At 43.1% G+C, this 16,796-nt stretch overlaps 1 long non-coding RNA gene and 1 pseudogene across 1 annotated transcript; one reads left to right on the forward strand and one right to left on the reverse strand.

The window, feature by feature from the left end:
* Window positions 1-355: 355 nt before the first annotated feature.
* Window positions 356-14,754, reverse strand: LOC148223995 (uncharacterized). The gene is made up of 2 exons (XR_015803240.1): window positions 4,962-14,754; window positions 356-4,335 (listed from the first exon to the last, which is right to left on the reverse strand). It is a non-coding gene; the product is annotated as an uncharacterized LOC148223995 (long non-coding RNA).
* Window positions 14,755-15,159: 405 nt separating this feature from the next.
* LOC148223996 (uncharacterized) lies at window positions 15,160-16,372 on the forward strand (annotated as a pseudogene).
* Window positions 16,373-16,796: the final 424 nt, after the last annotated feature.

A 16,796-nucleotide genomic window follows, 5' to 3' on the forward strand; every position in this document is an offset into this window, starting at 1 on the left:
CCCAGCAGTATGATATTCTGGTGTCACTGAACCCAACACTCCTTTTGCTATTGACTGCAATGCAATCCTGAGCTCTCTTGTTATCATTTTAACCATACTTTGGTGGGGTTGACATCGGAGAATCGCTGAAATGTTACAGTGAGCTGAAGAGTGCATTCTTGTCTGCATCCCCTGGGGAAAAAAAAAAAGAAAGAAAAAGAGAAGAAAAAGGAAAGATTTTGAAAAATAATAACTATTCTATGTCAGCTCTCCAAAATAAAATGAAAAACAGTTTAAATTCGGGGAGGGGGTGGTTGTGTATTTATCAAAACCATTTTGTATGGGGAGAAAAGAAACACACAAAGAAAAAGAATAATGAACTGTTTCTCCCAGACAAACTCTCATTTTTTATTGAATCTATTTCCAACATGCAAGAGGATTAAATATATCAAATCTAGGAAATAAATGTGTGAGCAACCTATAAGAGTAATCGGGATTTACAATGACCTTTTATTCTAAGCAAGCAATAGCAAGCACTATGATGGATACAGAGAAAAGATTACTGAGAAACAAGGAAAGCTGCATCCAGGACCAGCAGGAGCCAAAAAGGGCACTGAATTGTGCTCGTTTTACACAGAGGGTTACAGTGTCATGTTATTGCAGACAAATGAAGGGCTTGCATTAAAAATGCATAATTTAATCAAGAGAAAAGCCACTAATCAGATTGAAATATGCAAACCTGGTATTGGTTTTTTAATATTAGTGTTATTAAATTCTGCTATCGTTTCTCACAGAATCACCCAAATGTAAATTAATATAAGGAGAAACGGTCAACAAAATTATAGGCCCAGATCAAACATTCCTGCTCATTCACAAGCATCCCACTGACTTGTGATATTTGGGATGGCATAAAAGACTTAGTATAAAATACAACATGCTCTGATCTAATAGTACTTTTCCCAGTCAGAGCAGCTTGAAGTGCACCCCGATGCAGTTGTTGGCTTGAGTTGAATGGCAACTGAGGATCAGCATCTATGCCTTGGCCAAACACAGACTGCCACCTCCATGTGCCATAGCCTGAGCACAGCAAGAGGGCTGCCAGATCCACCCAAAGTAAGCCTGTGCTGTAAGGAGCAGGAACTTATTCCCTGGACATAAGCAACCTCTAGAACCAAGAAAGCAGGGCTGAACATTCCTCTAATTTAACATATTAAGAAGCATTAAAAATATCTCCCATTTGTGCATCCAGATGATGTAAGAGTCACTGCCTCTGCTCAGCATCTGTCAGACTTGTACTTACCCAAGTCTCTTCCTCCACTGCTGCTGAAGTGCAAGTTTCCATATTGCCCATTTTACATGAGAGTGAAACAGTTGGCAGGAAGGTACTGTGGCTTCTAAGGGAAATACCACCCTGGAGTTAATGCTAGGAAAATGGCCCAAGCACTTTTTCTCGTTTGAACATTTCTGATGTGGCAAACCTCAGCAGAGAGATGTGCTTGTCTTGAAACTCTACCAAGAAACTGGGGACTCACATTTTTGTCTACACACCTGCTTTACAGTGCTTTAGTTACAGCAAGGCAGTCACCCTGTAACACCATTCTTCAGAAAATGAAGAATTACTAACTTGGTTATAAGGGTGGCCCCACTGTTTCAAGGAGTGTACAAACACCAAGAAAATTACACTTACAATTCTTTTTCCCTTGTCAGTTAGAATATAAACACTGTTTGCACAGCACCTTGCATCATAAGGTCCTAGTCTTTCAGGTACATCTGAACACAAAGTGGCTCACCAAGCCACCTCCCATAATTTACCTGCTGTCCTGGTTAATCAGGGAGGCCTCAGCTGACAGGAGGTGAACAAATAAGACACTGAGCTACAAGAAGGGCAAGAAGTAGGATTCCAGGAACTACAGGTCTGTCAGCCTCAACTCAGTGCTGGGTCAGGGACATCATCTTGAGTGCCATCACGTAGCACAGACAGGACAACCAGGGGATCTGACCCAGCCAGCAGAGGGTTATGGTCCTGCTTGACCACGTCTTCTTTCGTGACCAGGCGACCTGACCAGTGGATGAGGGAAAAGCTATGGATGTTGTCTACCTAGACTTCAAGTAAAACCTTGGACACTGCTGCCCACAGCATTCTCCTAGCTGGTCATGGCTTGGACAGGCACTCTGCTTGCTAGGTCTATGACCATCAATGATTTTGGAGGTCTTTTCCAAACTTACTGATTCTGTAATTCTATTCTAAAACAGATAATTGAGCATTTAACATTGATTCCCAGTGACACTTTATTTGACATCCACCTATGAGAGAAAGAGAAGATGCATAGCAGGAAAACAAGGGAAATTAAACAGCATGTGTGACCAGTAATACACAAAACTGCTCATTTTGCAAAAATAGCTGTAGACTCTTGTAGACTGAAAGTTGATATATCAGTCTCACTTTCTACTTATTTTTCAATTTATGTGATGTACCACATGAGTGTTTCTGACACTACTTGCACCAGAGAGTAAATAAAGCTAAGCTAGATTCCCTTTTCTTCCTTTTTTCCCCCATTTTTGCGAGCTGCTACCTCCCCCTGATCACAGGTCCTGCACAAATGTAACACCATAGCATGGCACACAGACGGCCATCAGCAGCATCAGATAAAGCCAGCAAGCTGCTGCTGCTCTCGATTCCCTGCTGTGTTACATCAGTGCTAATGAGGAGTAAATAATAGTAATAAATCAGCTTTCTGCAGTTGACAGTAAGGTGTTCAATATTCACTGAGGCCACGGGCAACTCGGAGGCGGTTTCCAGAGGCCCTTGCCTAGCAAACAGTGCAATACTGCAAACACCATTTATTCTGGAAGAGCCAGCTATCATATTCTGTGGTAAAAACTTCAAACCAGCCCATCCCTCCACATTAGGAAATCCTTTGCAGACAGCAGATGAAGGAAGTTGGAGGAGACACCTCATGGGTTATAGCCTGTCTCATGCAGCATTTGACCTCCCTTCTCTAACCACAGAAAGGCTGCAGCAGAGCCCTTCTGGCTCATAGGTTGGGTCAGGGGCTTGCAGATGCTGATAAATCTTGGGGGGGCCATGGGTGTGCCCTAGCTCAAAAGGCTACATTAAGCCATGCCACCACGTGATTAGAGCTGGCTCAGGCAACTCTCTGAGCTGCAATCCCACTCCAGTTTTGCTTCCTAACATAGCAGCATATTCATGGCAGTATATCCTTTCAAAGGAGAAGCCAAATTCCCACTTAAGTCAGGTTTCCTACAACCCCCAGAGAAATTTCACAGGTTCAGGATCAGCAGCCAAAGCACAGTGCTCTATCTAGGCCCAGCAGTGTGGCATTCAGAGGGGCTCACAAATGTGCCACCCACATGACACCCCTGCCAGGCAGCAACAAAATCCAAAACCATCTTCCAAGCTAATGCCCCAAGCACTGCCTTTGTAGTCTGTAAATATTTCTGGCTTTAGCCAACACATTAGGCAGTATTATTGTTCACTTACTTGACAGAGAAAACATGGGATAGTTCCCTGGCAAAGAAACACTATTCCAGATAGCTTCTTCTGTCTGTGATACAGAGCTGGCACCACCAGCCTCATATTTGAGGACTTTTGCTGTTCTGGACCTCTTAAAATTTTTGTAAAAGACCAGTGTTATTACTTAGGACTGAGATATGACCTGAGGAGTCAGGAAGCAAAGGCATTTGGGCAGAATGATGTTGGAGTAGGGACAGGATCCTGTGCCTTAACTGGAATGGGATGTCATTGGCTCAGTCACTTGCAAGCACAAAATTTAGGAAACTCCCCAGTAAAACGTAATAGCTCAAGATGTACCATTTCCTGAAACTCTTAAAAGTCCCAAGCACTGGCATTACTCACTGTTTCCATTGCCTTTTTGATGTGCCATTTATTCCCTAGAGGCTGCTACATAGTTAACAGCTAGGAATTGGAACCTGGAAGGCAAATCAAGATGCCAATTCTTTAACTTTCTGAACGTTTTTGGAACAAAATGCTGGGAGCAAGACAGCAACTGAATTCCACTTCATTAGACGGAGAACTGTTTCTAAAAGAACAAATAATCATCAAGATGGAGATACCACTGTTCAGCAACAGGTCTGGAAGGGATAAAAAGATGTGGTCTTCCCTGAATGCCTGGCAGCAGCCTTGTCCTACGCTTCATTGGCCTCTAGTGGAAAACAGAAGCTATGTCTTGTGATCACTAAACTTCATTTACAGAGCACAGACAAATACACCACTGCCCACACAGAGCTTGAATACATACCTGGTGAAGGAATGCAAGGCATGTGATGAAAAAGGATGACTATTCTGCATCAGGTTCATACAGAGTCTCGGTTTTGCTATCATTCAGGGAAGAGAATGAGTTAAATATTAGTTTTTCCTACACATTCCTGTTCTAGTGAGCTCCTAAGTTGTCTGCCATAAAAGAAATAAAATTTCACCTGCAGAGGCACTAAGTTTGTTACATTTGGGCTAGAAACTTGATACCACTCTATGTGCTCCACTGAAAGTTAACTCTTGCAGCATTCAAACCACAGCAGTTTGGCTGTAAAGAACAATCTAAACCAGGATTTCAGTTGCTGTCTTCTGTAAACACAGGCTCTCAAAATGAAAACGTATGCCTGTATGCAGCAGGCAGTGACTGCAACAACAGTCAACTAGTCAACTGCCTAGGTATAAATTTAATGACTCAAAACCCATGGCTCAAGTTTTCATGGATATAAACAAGACGACTCCTCTCCTCAATTTAATAAAAATACAAACAATAACCAAAAAAAAGCGCTATGCAGGATCACAGGAGTAAACCTCTGAGAAGGTGAGCAAATGGAGGGCAGAAGGCTCAGCACAGAGCTACTGGGTAATACACAGAAGCAGGACATCTTATTGGGCAGCACAGAAACCTCACAATCAGGGCTAGCTGAAAAAGCAAACAGCAGAACTGTGCACACCAGCAATAAGCAGATACCTCCTGAGCAGGGCAGGGGTGCTGGTGCTGGCAGCTGCCACCTCTTTGGCTGAGTACAATCTCTGCATCCCTCCAATAACTCTGTAAGCTTGGCTTGATTTCCTCCCTCCTCCAACGCCTGCCTTCTGGAGCCCAGGGCAACACAGCAAGATCTGCTCTCTGGGAAACAACATCTATCACAGCAGTCTGGAGATGGCGGAAGGCAGATGTAACCTCCACTCTCCACGTGGAGCAGGCTGCTCAGCTGGCCTTCAGCAGAGGCACGGTTCTGCCGCCAGCTTCCAGGATGTGTCTTCAATTCTCTGCAGACGCTTGGCCCATGGGAGCCGTGGCACACAGGAAAAAGGAAAAGAGCAACAGGCATTCTCAAACATGAGAAAAAACTTCTTCAAAACTTACATTTGTATTTTGACTGGGTTTTATGTCTGCTTGCTCGTACATTCATTTTAGCGTTTAGTTTCTGTGCTTGCCAAGGTTACAGAGAGTTGCCATTAGCAGTTTCTTTGGAGGCTGAACTGCCAAAAAAAGTGCAAACAAACCCCATACCAAAACAACATAGCATTCCTTCATTCAGAGCAAGATGATGTGAACTACATAAAAAATCTGAAAAAACCTCAACATTTTTGAAAGCCACATGCAATCTTCTGACTCATTTGTTTTGGTCAAATTGGCTGCATTCCCTTCAAGGAGAGAAGGGAAAAGACCAACATACAAACACCACCACTTCGATACTTTTTGTGAGTTCAGAAGTGTTCACACCCACTATCTTGTGCGCCCCAGGGAGAAACGCAACTAGTAGCAGGGAAACCACCAGACTACCTTCTGTTTAAGTATCCTTGGCTCAGTGCTGGTCCAAGTGCCTTTTTCCCTGCAACATTTACCAGAGGAACCTAAAGCAGCCTGATTTTAATGGCATAAATGCAAAATAATCAAGCACAGGTCTTCAAGACCATGAACCTCAAGGCTGGCTGAACTCCCATTTGTAAATTCTACAGATTAGCTCTATTTACTTCCTTCATGAGGAAAAAAAAAAAAGAAAAAAGATTAAATACAATCAGCCTGAGCTGGAAATCTTTCCGCCTCTTACACAGACTGGTAGAGCAGTAGAAAGCAGACACAATGGAAGCAGGACTGATGCATGGCAGGGCTTTACCGGGCTGGGGCAGCGCCTAAAAAAAAGCAAGGCTATTGTGGCACAGGAAAGCTCTCCTCAGTGTGAAGAGAGGCAGTCAGGAGAGCTGTTTGCACCCCACTCACTTTCATCTTAATTCCTTAGGCCGCAAAATATTTGGCACTGGTTTGATACATAGTCTTTCAGTTAAACATGCGTATGGATAACACTCAGCTGAAAAGAGAAACAAAGAAAAAATAAAAATAAAAATCACACTATCCCTAACAGACAAGTTAAATCTGCTTATCTGCAGAGGAATGAAAATCTATTTTTAGTAACAGCTGAATCTCATGAGAAAGCAGTCACAGATGTGCACCAGCAGACCACATACAAGCATGACCAAGTGGCTTCCTACAGGAGAGAAACTGTTTAATTCAAGATACTGAAAATACACAAGAGACTCAAATGGTAAAACTAACATTGAGGTGACAAGGAAGTTTAATGAATGTGACTTTTAATAATCTCTTCCACCACCCCTGAACAATGTGAAGCTTCCATGGCTGCTCCCAAGTCCCGAGTACCTGTGCTTTATGCCCACCATGTGTCACAGCACAAGTAAACACATGAACTCAGAACTGGCTTGGCAATCCCCAAGCAGTGACTCTGTAGCTTGTGGCACACACCATGCCTAAAACTGGGCTACTATATAAACACCAGCACGTTTGCTTGGTATGAGCCACAGGATAGCCTACCTCCTCCTGCTGTTCAGTGGGGAAAGATGGATGACTGGAGTAATTTTTAAGACCCGCACTTTGCTTTCTACCCCCTAAGATAAAAAAAATTAAGGTGAAGTCTTTCACATACAAAACAAAAAAAAATCAGCCTCATGTTCTAATGTGCCCCATGACCTGTGCACCTCACCTGTTTATCACTTCTTATAGGTCCTCAAACTGTGACCTTCCAGGGACACAACAAACTCCAAACAATACATCCATGTAACAGACGAAGAAGGTCCTTGCTTCCAAAAAGTTAATATTGAGTCATTGTGCAGGTTTTACTGGAACTGCCCTCCTTCTATGAAGTTATTACTCAATCTAAGTGGCATAGGAAGGGCAAATGTTCTGATTCTTCCAGGTTAGGGCAGGTAAAAGAAAAAGACAGTCTTCCTGACTATCAACATACAGCACGTGATCTATGTGGCTATTGCTGTTTCTGTTCAATGCATTGGTTTGAGCCAATTAGCAAGAAACTGTGAAATTGTTCTGAATGAAAGCATCTCCTAAACACTGCAAAGAAGATAAACAGTAACCATTCCTCATTCCTGATCACAAGCAAAAGAGCCTTGTCTGAGTGAGTCAGGGTGAGGAAAGACTCCAGATCCAGGTCCTGCCCTGGAGGGATCCTACAGTGATGTTTACAGCTGCTGAGCAGAAGAGTAATCAGGCTGCACAAGGTCTGGGCTCTCTGGAAAAGACCAGCACCATCCTCCCCTTCCCGACCTGTACAGCCCAGGGACACAAGAGCTGTGGATGGATGTGGGCTTTTACCCAAGTGCACAGAAGAGGCCACAGGAGGATGAGCTGTAGAGCTAGGTTCTCTGCTGCTTCAGTGAATGGTAAACACATACTGGAAATTAGACAGGGCTTCAAGAACCAGGAGAATTGCAGGTGGAAATGCTGAACTCCAGCAAGGCTCTTGCCAGCAAAATGCACCTGGGGCATGGCTGACAGGAATGAACATTATAAAGAGAGCTTCCAGAATCTTCCAAGAGTGGAAAATCTCTCTTGCTCCCTTCTCTGCAATACTTATACAACAATACACTATCATTCATAGCATAGTATGCTGCTATTCAAGAGGATTTTCCCTCACCCCTTCACCTCCAAAAATTGTTTTGGTTCCAGAATTAGTTTTAATATTCATCCAGACCCCCAGGTTTTAAATGCTGGACAACCCTAGAACACTCACCTTATAGAAAACAGTGACTTCAGATGAGGCAAAGATGCTTTAGGAAAAAACAACCAATCACCACTACTAAAAAGAAGCCCAACAACAGCCACCCAGCACTATGCATAGGACACTCGAATTCAATTTGGATATTAAATAATTCCTGGGGAGATCTACTTTTACTACCCACTGCACAGATTTTTGAAAAAATGAGCTCATTGCTGTGGAATTAATAAGATCTATGCAGATTGATATTCCCAGGAGATAAAGGGAAAGGGAAGAACACTGAAAACTGATGCTCCTGGCAAATGAAAAACTAATGGACCGTATATCCCTTGAAGAGACGGGAGGTGTTATTTTATTTCACTGTGATGACTAGGCAAGATTTGTTCTCAAGAAGCACTATCTCCAGCTAAATGGAAACATCTTAAAAATTTTGTAGAAAGTATGGAGGAGAGCATAAATCATCACATACCAAATATGAAGAGCCCTGAATGATCATATGCTGCAGCAGAATGTAGCTCTGATTATGATTTACTTTAAAACCAAAAGAATTCTGCACCATTCCAACCAGAAGTTTCTGTATAAGTTTGGCAGGAATACCAGGGATTCAAACTGCAACTAAAGCCACTGTCAACTAGGAACATTGTTTTTCAAATTTCACCTCCAAAGGCATCTGAGGTTCAACAAGGCCAAGTGCTCAGAAGTGACCTTCTCACTCTCTACAACCACCTGGAAGGAGGCTGTAGCCAGGTAAGGATTGGTCTCTTCTCCCAAGTAACAAGATGAGAGCAAATGACCTCAAGTTACACCGAGGAGGTTTATACTGGATATTAGGAAAAGTTTCTTCACTGAAAGGGTGGTCAGGCACTGAAACAGGCTGCCCAGGGAAGTGGTATCACTGTCCTTGAAAGTATTTAAAAGATATGGCTCTTAGGGACATGGTTTAGTGATGGACTTGGCAGGGCTGGGTTAGTGGTTGAACTGGATGGTCTTAAAGGTCTTTTCCAACCTTAATGATTCTGACACTATTCTTTGAAAATTATTTTATTTTTAAACTCCCTTTGAATGTTTCAACAACTCCAAAGAAACTGTGCAGCATTTCAGTTCATGACATCTTTGAAGCCACTCAAGATAACTCACATATTTATTCATAAATATTTACAAGTCCAATTCATGCAATTACCTGCATTTTCAAAACCACATGGAATGCTAAAAAACTGATTCTAAAATTATTTAAAAGAAATCAAAACTGATTTGCATTACTTAATATTTATTGATACAAAAGAAAAGATAACTATATATTTACCATTTACACTGAAGAAAGATCTTTAAGATCAATGAAACAACATACCCTAAAAACTGGGGTGTCAGATGAAAATGTTCAGCACTCTTTAGAACTCCTCTGCATTAGATGATCTTCGATTTACTGGTAAAGTTTTGGGGAAGTGGTGTCCCGCAACACATTCCTTGCTTTTGTTCTAAATTATATTAAAAACCCCCAGCAATTAGTTCAAGTTAACACAGTTAAAAGTAGGCCTATCTGTGCAATAATATTGGGGAGTTACTAGACAGTAAACTGGAACAACTGCAAATTGTACTCACAGCAGCAAGGACATCAGAGAATTCACCTACTCCAGTGGCAAATCAATAAAAACATTAGTATCATTTAAATTATACTCAAAAGAGCACATTAGCCTAATTTAATTTAACAAATAGTGGTCTCTGACAAATGTGTTCACCTGTGCAAAATCTGGAGGTGTCAAAGCCACACCTGAATAAGGCACTAACACTTGCTCTCTGGATACTTTCTTAAGCTATTTTGAATATGAAACATATCTTGTGAAGGACCAAGAGGCCTGAGTAGTTAATATGCATGAGTTTCATGTTAATATGTGAGTTTCATGTTACTTTTATAAAGATCTCGCGTGCATTTTAATTTCCTTTAACTCAGGTTTACAATCTCTGGTCCACAGTTCAAAAAGGTCACAAAAAGCTGCTGACAGTAGGGAAAATAACCAGCTGCTGAGAAAATAGTATCTGATGCAATTCCCCACATCAAGTGTCAGCTGAGAACTGCTACTCTACATAGAGTTAAAAAGTTATATGGGAAAAGCAGACACTTGATAGCCTGGACTTCACATTTCAACTGGTTTAAAGTCCATGCACAGAATAAAGCCTGCTGTTAAGACTCACAGGTGAAAATAGAAAGCCATTATCCAAATACAGTAAAATGTTTAGGGGTGTATGTGCAGAAAATTGAGCCCAAACTAAGCAGTGGGCTTCTCAACAAACCCAGGTATGTGTCTTTCCTAGAGGGACTCCTCAGCGCCAAGACCAGAAAGGTGAGGTTAAAGCTCACACTTGTGACTCTACTTAATATGCATGTTTTGTACTTTACTGTGGAGAAAGGGATGGCAGTGGCTGGGGGATCAGGCACACCCCACATGCTGATGGCAATATTGGTGGTCTGCTGTGTAACATGGAAAAGACTGCTCTCCACTTGAGGGGTACAGAAATAAGGGTCTTCCCAACAAAAGAATGAATTAAACTCCTAGAAAAGCAGCTTCCATAGCACAGGTTGCAACTTCATAGGATGTCGGAGGTCAGAGGGGAACTCTGGAAGTCATTTGATCCACCACTTCTGTTCAAACACGACCAGCAAGAGCCAGCTGTCCTGAATTCAGATAAGCTCTTTCCCCTCCTATAAGCTTCTGTTTCTTGATCTCTTCTGTACCTCTTGACCTCTTAGCAGTAACCACAGCAATGAGAATGAGGATGCCAAGTGTGTACACCAACACTCTGATGTGCTTTGCAATTACACACTCCCACCCATGGCGCTAAGAATGGTAAAACAGAGATGACAGTATCTGAACTTTGTGGACAGAACTGTTCCACATGGAAGGGTATGTCACACGTGCTTGGCCAGGTCTCAGCTCCATCTCAAAGAGAAATGTATGAAGTTGATCCTGAGGGGCCACCCAACCTTCACAGCTCTTTCATTCTAGACTCCTTAGACACCACAGAAATACTAAAATCCAGGAAGATTACTTTCTTCTGGAATTTACCAGGTAAGTCAAGCAGCAACAGGGCATGAGAGGGCACATGAGAGATCCACACCCCCATGTGCAGCAGTGGGCACTCCTCTATGTGAAAACCAGCTGGTGCCAGGCAGCATTCCCACTGGCAAGAGGAATGAAAATGCAGGAGCAGGTGAATGCCTGGACTAGCCTGCCAATACAAAAATCAGGGTATGGTGTGGTGCCTAAGTGATGGCAGACACATATCAAGATTATGCCAAGGAAGTCACCAGCACACTGAATTAGTGCTCTAAGAGGAGCCAAAAGCACAATGCTACGGTGCTTCAGGCTAAGTCTGGCCACAGAGAATGGCGCTAGGATGGATTCCTCCAGCACTTCAGAGCCAGCCTCAACAGTTGGAAGAGGTTCAAGGGCAACCAAGTGGGCCTGAAGCAGTCTCAGTTCTGTTTCTGCAGCCAGGAAAGCGGCAGATGATGACAATAACAAACACCTTGCCAGTGACATCCTAAGCTGTTGAGGAATGGCTTACTGATCAGGGTCATGGGTCTTTGGAAGCATTGTTCGAACAATCCCCTTGTTGATCAGAATAAGACAGGCTGTACATCATTTTGCAAGTGTTGCAATGTGTGCTGATGTGACAAGGACACTGTAATCTTGTCATCCTGCTCTATGTAACTTTAGAGAAGTTTCTCATAAGAACAAGGAAGAACCTTGGCAAGAAGGCAGAAATCTGTATGCAACCAATCAAAACGTGACAGCTGTACCTGTTGCTTGCTAAGTGTATAAAAAGCCATTGCAACAGAGAATAAACGGAGCTTCCTTTATCAATCATATTGATTGTCTGCATGCCTCCCCTCGCCATCGCTCGTGTCGACCCGCAGTTTGGTGCCCGGAACACGGGCCCCCACTCCTTGTTTGGGTAAGCGACAGGAGATCGGAAAAGGACCGGTTAGCAGCGACCAGGGAGTGAAAGATCGGGTTATGGTGGCGTAAGAATCCGATCCGCGCTTGAACTGCCTCGTAGGAGGAGTTCACCACCCGAAGAAGGGCTAAAATTGAGAAGGCTGCACATTTCTATACATGTAAGGGACAGTTGCTCGCTATGGATAAAATGGATAACGCGGTAGTCCTTGATTTATTCATACGCTTTTTAGAAAAGCAGGGAGTAAAGGATATTGACCTTAAAAAAGAACTGGCAGGTCTGATTGCCTTTGGAAAGGCATCAGGATTTTTAAGGATAGTGGAGGTTTGTTTGTAGTAGATGAGTGTAATAAATTTGGTCAGATATTGCGGGATATGGTTATAGATGACTCTAAACCAGCTAAAAAGCTTATGAAACCTTGGTGGGCAGTAACAAAGTGTTTGCAGAGGCATTTAACTGAGAAGCAGCTTGCTGCAATAGCATCCTCTCACTTAAATGCAGGAATAGCTGCTACAGAGCCTGATGCAGGCACATTGGAGTTCAGTATGTGCCTATCCCTCCGACAGGAGGTCCGACAACCGGAGTCAGAGACAGATCGTGCACGACCCTCTGCCCCGCTGTTGAAGAGTGATGAGGATAATGATTCATTGTCCTCAGGGGAGGAGGCTGAGCTAGACGAGGAGGCAGCCAGAGATCATGGGGATGTTAATGATCGTTTGTTTAGCATGAGAAGTGAGAAAGACAAGAAAGGGATTGAGAAACAGAAAAAAGGAGGAGCTCAGACTCCCGGAGTAGATTGGAAAGTGATTCAAAGAACAGCAATTCAGAATCAGGATTATAAGTTTGTAGCAGATATAGGAGAGGATATTTTAGCCTTCCCGGTTACATATACACCGGGTGAGGGAGGACTTGTTGGAGAATATTATGCTATTGATTGGAAATTGCTGGTGCAGTTGAGACAGACTGTAAATGAGGCAGGAGTGCACGGGGAACCAACAAAACAAATGGTAGGTTACATATGGGGTACTGCACTGCTCATTCCCGAGGATATTAAGAATGTCATGAAAATATTTCTGACTCAGTCACAGGTTATGTTATGGCAAGCCCATTGGAATAATTTATGTGACTGAGCAGCAAACATACCGTGGCCACAGCAGGATCCCTTGCACGGGGTTACTGTGGAACAATTGATGGGCTTTGGTCAATTTGTATCACCTGACATGCAAGTAATGGGGCCAGAGAGAGTAAGAGAGTCAATGCAATTGGCAATGGAGGCATTAAAGAGAGTGAGGGTGGCAGCATCAGCACCTTCTTACATGTCAGTGAAACAGGGAAAAGACGAGCCCTTTTCCTCTTTTGTTGATCGGGTATCTGCTGCAATAAATAGTGCAAATGTTCAGGAATGGATGAAAGGTGCATTGCTGAGACAGTGTGTACTAGAAAACTGTAATCCATCCACAAGGAGCATACTTATAACATTGTCGGTTGATGCTTCAGTTGAGGAAATGTTAGAAAGAATGAACAGGGTGCCCGTAGGTCATCAAGCTTTGTTAGTGGAGGCAGTGAAGGAATTAGGGAAAGATTTAGTGCAGACGCAGCAGCAAGCTTTTGCAGCAGCCCTTGCACCTCTTCACTCGAATTCATCTCAAAAGGAACGAGTGCCACAGTCCAAGGACAACAAGTGTTACTGCTGTGGACGCAAAGGACACCTGCGGCATCAGTGTAAAGCACAAGTGTGGCGTCCACAGTGCCAGATGACAAGCAGAGACTGGGGACTCCTTACAAACTTTGGAACTGAGAGCAGTTGTTTGGTCTTTCAAACAACGGCCAAAAGACAGGTTAAATGTTATAACTGACTCTCTGTATGTGGCTGGAATAGCTGCAAGAACTGAAGATGCCAGAATCAAGGATATACAGAACCCTCAGCTTTTGGAGCTGTTGAGACAACTGCAAGCATGCATCAATCAAAGGAAGAAATCATATGCTGTTTTGCATATTAGAAGTCACAAATGGACCCAAGGCTTGGGAGAAGGCAATATGCGTGCGGACCAGTTGGTCTCTGTGTCAGTGCCAATTAGTGAATTCACCAAGGCCCATGAAGCTCATACTACATTTCATCAAAATGCCTGTGGCTTACACAAGTATTTCAACATCATGATGGAGGAGGCCAGAGAAATAGTCCGAGCATGCCCTACCTGTAGCCATCATGGTTCAGGTCCCGGTATTGGGGTTAATCTTCGAGGCTTAGGCCCGAATGAAGTATGGCAAATGGATGTTATACATGTATCGGAATTTGGCTGCCTCAAATATGTGCATGTTACAGTGGACACATATAGTCACTTTATTTGGGCCACAGCACAAACTGGGGAAAGGGCCTTACATGTGACTTGGCATTTGGCCTATTGCTTTGCAGTCATGGGGGTTCCTAAACAATTGAAGACAGACAATGGTCCAGCATATGTTAGCAAAAGGCTAAGAAAATTTTGCCAGTTGTGGGGTATACAGCATCCCACTGGGGTTGCGCATTCCCCTACCAGACAGGCAACTGTGGAACGAGCAAATCAGACTTTAAAGTTATACCTTGAGAAATTCCAAAGCATAACAAATGTGCAAGAAAGATTAGCCAAAGCATTGTTTGTAATACATTACCTTTGTATATTTGCTGAGCAGAATGTTCCCACAGCATATGTTCGTAGTGGACTTGAAGGGACAAAAGGTCCTCTATGGGTGCTGAGCAAGTGGACATGGCCAGCAGTAAAGGGGCCTGAAAACCTGGAGTCAGACAGTGCCTCTTTGGGAACAACACCGACAGAACTTGGTGGCACAGGAGATTGTTGTCAAGGATGAGCAACGCAGATTGAAGTTTCAGTTACTACCAAGACAGTTACTAAAAAGACTATTAGTAGAGAGAATTACCCTTGGAAGACAGCACTCTAAACTGCACTCTGTGTGTTTTAACATTTGTGATATATGTAGGCCTTAGGTATGCTTTATTATATGAGAGATGTCTGGGAGTTTACTGGTATTATAGAAAAGGAGCCCAGTGGTAGAATTACCAGAAGGAGAGGAAATGGAAAAGAATTAGTTATAAAAAATTGGTGGCTGTTGTTAACAGCATTTTGGCAGTAGAAATTCACGGCTGGGTAACCTGCACAGCCAAAAATGAATATCTGGGTCACCATGGCTAATTTGACTGGGCAAGACTCAATTTGTTTAGCCTTGGCCTCTCCTGGAAATCCATTTTCAACATGTTTGGTGGGCCTACTGGCTGACATATGGCCCTGTCCTCCTGGCATTCCAACATGTAATTCTTCCAATTTGAATGCTACCCTTGATAGCTGGGATCAATGGGCACCACATCTCCCTACAGCTTCTGCAGAGCCACAAGAATTGGAGCTTTTAGGGTCCGTAAAGGTGGACGGTTGTGTAAACTTTAACAGGACAAATGCACGGTGTAAAGATCCAGGTTGTAATTTAGCTGCTGTTAATGTGAATTCTTCCTTACAGGTATATCGCAATGAGTCTCTTTGGTGTGGTTATACAGCTCCTAATCGATCTGTGTCAAGCAATACTCCCATTCAATTACCACCTGGATACTTTCTTATTTGTGGTGATAGAGCTTGGTCCGGAATTCCTTCTTGACTGAGGGGTGGACCTTGTACACTCAGGAGATTGTCACTGTTGATACCGAATACATCAATGATTTTAAATGTATGCAGGCATCACAGAGCAAAACGTATGACTCACCAATTTAGCAGTGAATGTAGGGACAATGTTAAATTTTGGTCTCCTGGTGCAATAATAGCAGCTTCAGCTTTAGCACCCGGAGTTGCTTCCTCAGCTGCCTTAGCAACCCTAAATAGGTTAGGCTGTTGGCTTGCAAAGCAAACCAATGCAACATCACGAGCCTTGTCAGATCTTTTGCTAGATGTGGACTCTGTTAAGACATGCTATGCTGCAAAATCGGACAGCAACTGACTTTTTGCTATTAGCTCAAGGACATGGTTGTGAGGAATTTGAAGGGATGTGTTGCATGAACCTATCTGATCACTCTCAGTCAATCCATAGGCAAATATCAGAGCTTAAGCGGCTTACTAAACAGCTTCAAATTCAGGATGGGTTAGGTCTGGAAGGATGGCTGAAATCCCTGGGTTTGGGACCATGGCTTACTAGCCTGGTACAGCACCTGATTACCATAGGGATAATCATATTGATTGTGATTATTTGTGTGCCTTGTTTGATTCAATGCTTGCGACAGATGATAAATGATGCTACAGCAGCTACTCAACGAGCATTGCTTGTACAAAAAGAAAAAGGGGGAATTGTTGAGGAATGGCTTACTGATCAGGGTCATGGGTCTTTGGAAGCATTGTTCGAACAATCCCCTTGTTGATCAGAATAAGACAAGGCTGTACATCATTTTGCAAGTGTTGCAATGTGTGCTGATGTGACAAGGACACTGTAATCTTGTCATCCTGCTCTACGTAACTTTAGAGAAGTTTCTCATAAGAACAAGGAAGAACCTTGGCAAGAAGGCAGAAATCTGTATGCAACCAATCAAAACGTGACAGCTGTACCTGTTGCTTGCTAAGTGTATAAAAAGCCATTGCAACAGAGAATAAACGGAGCTTCCTTTATCAATCATTGATTGTCTGCATGCCTCCCCTCGCCATCGCACTAAGCCAATCTTGGGATTAAAACTACGTGAAAATCTTCCAAAGAAGAGGCCAAAGAAAGATGTGCATCACTTTTGTAAGGGTGACAACTGGGAGCTATGCCAGGCCCTGTACAAAACTTGCAGGAGAGGTAGCAAAGGA

The sequence above is a fragment of the Sturnus vulgaris genome, chromosome 4, assembly GCF_052056855.1.
Source record: "Sturnus vulgaris isolate bStuVul1 chromosome 4, bStuVul1.hap1, whole genome shotgun sequence".
NCBI classification, from domain to species: domain Eukaryota; kingdom Metazoa; phylum Chordata; class Aves; order Passeriformes; family Sturnidae; genus Sturnus; species Sturnus vulgaris.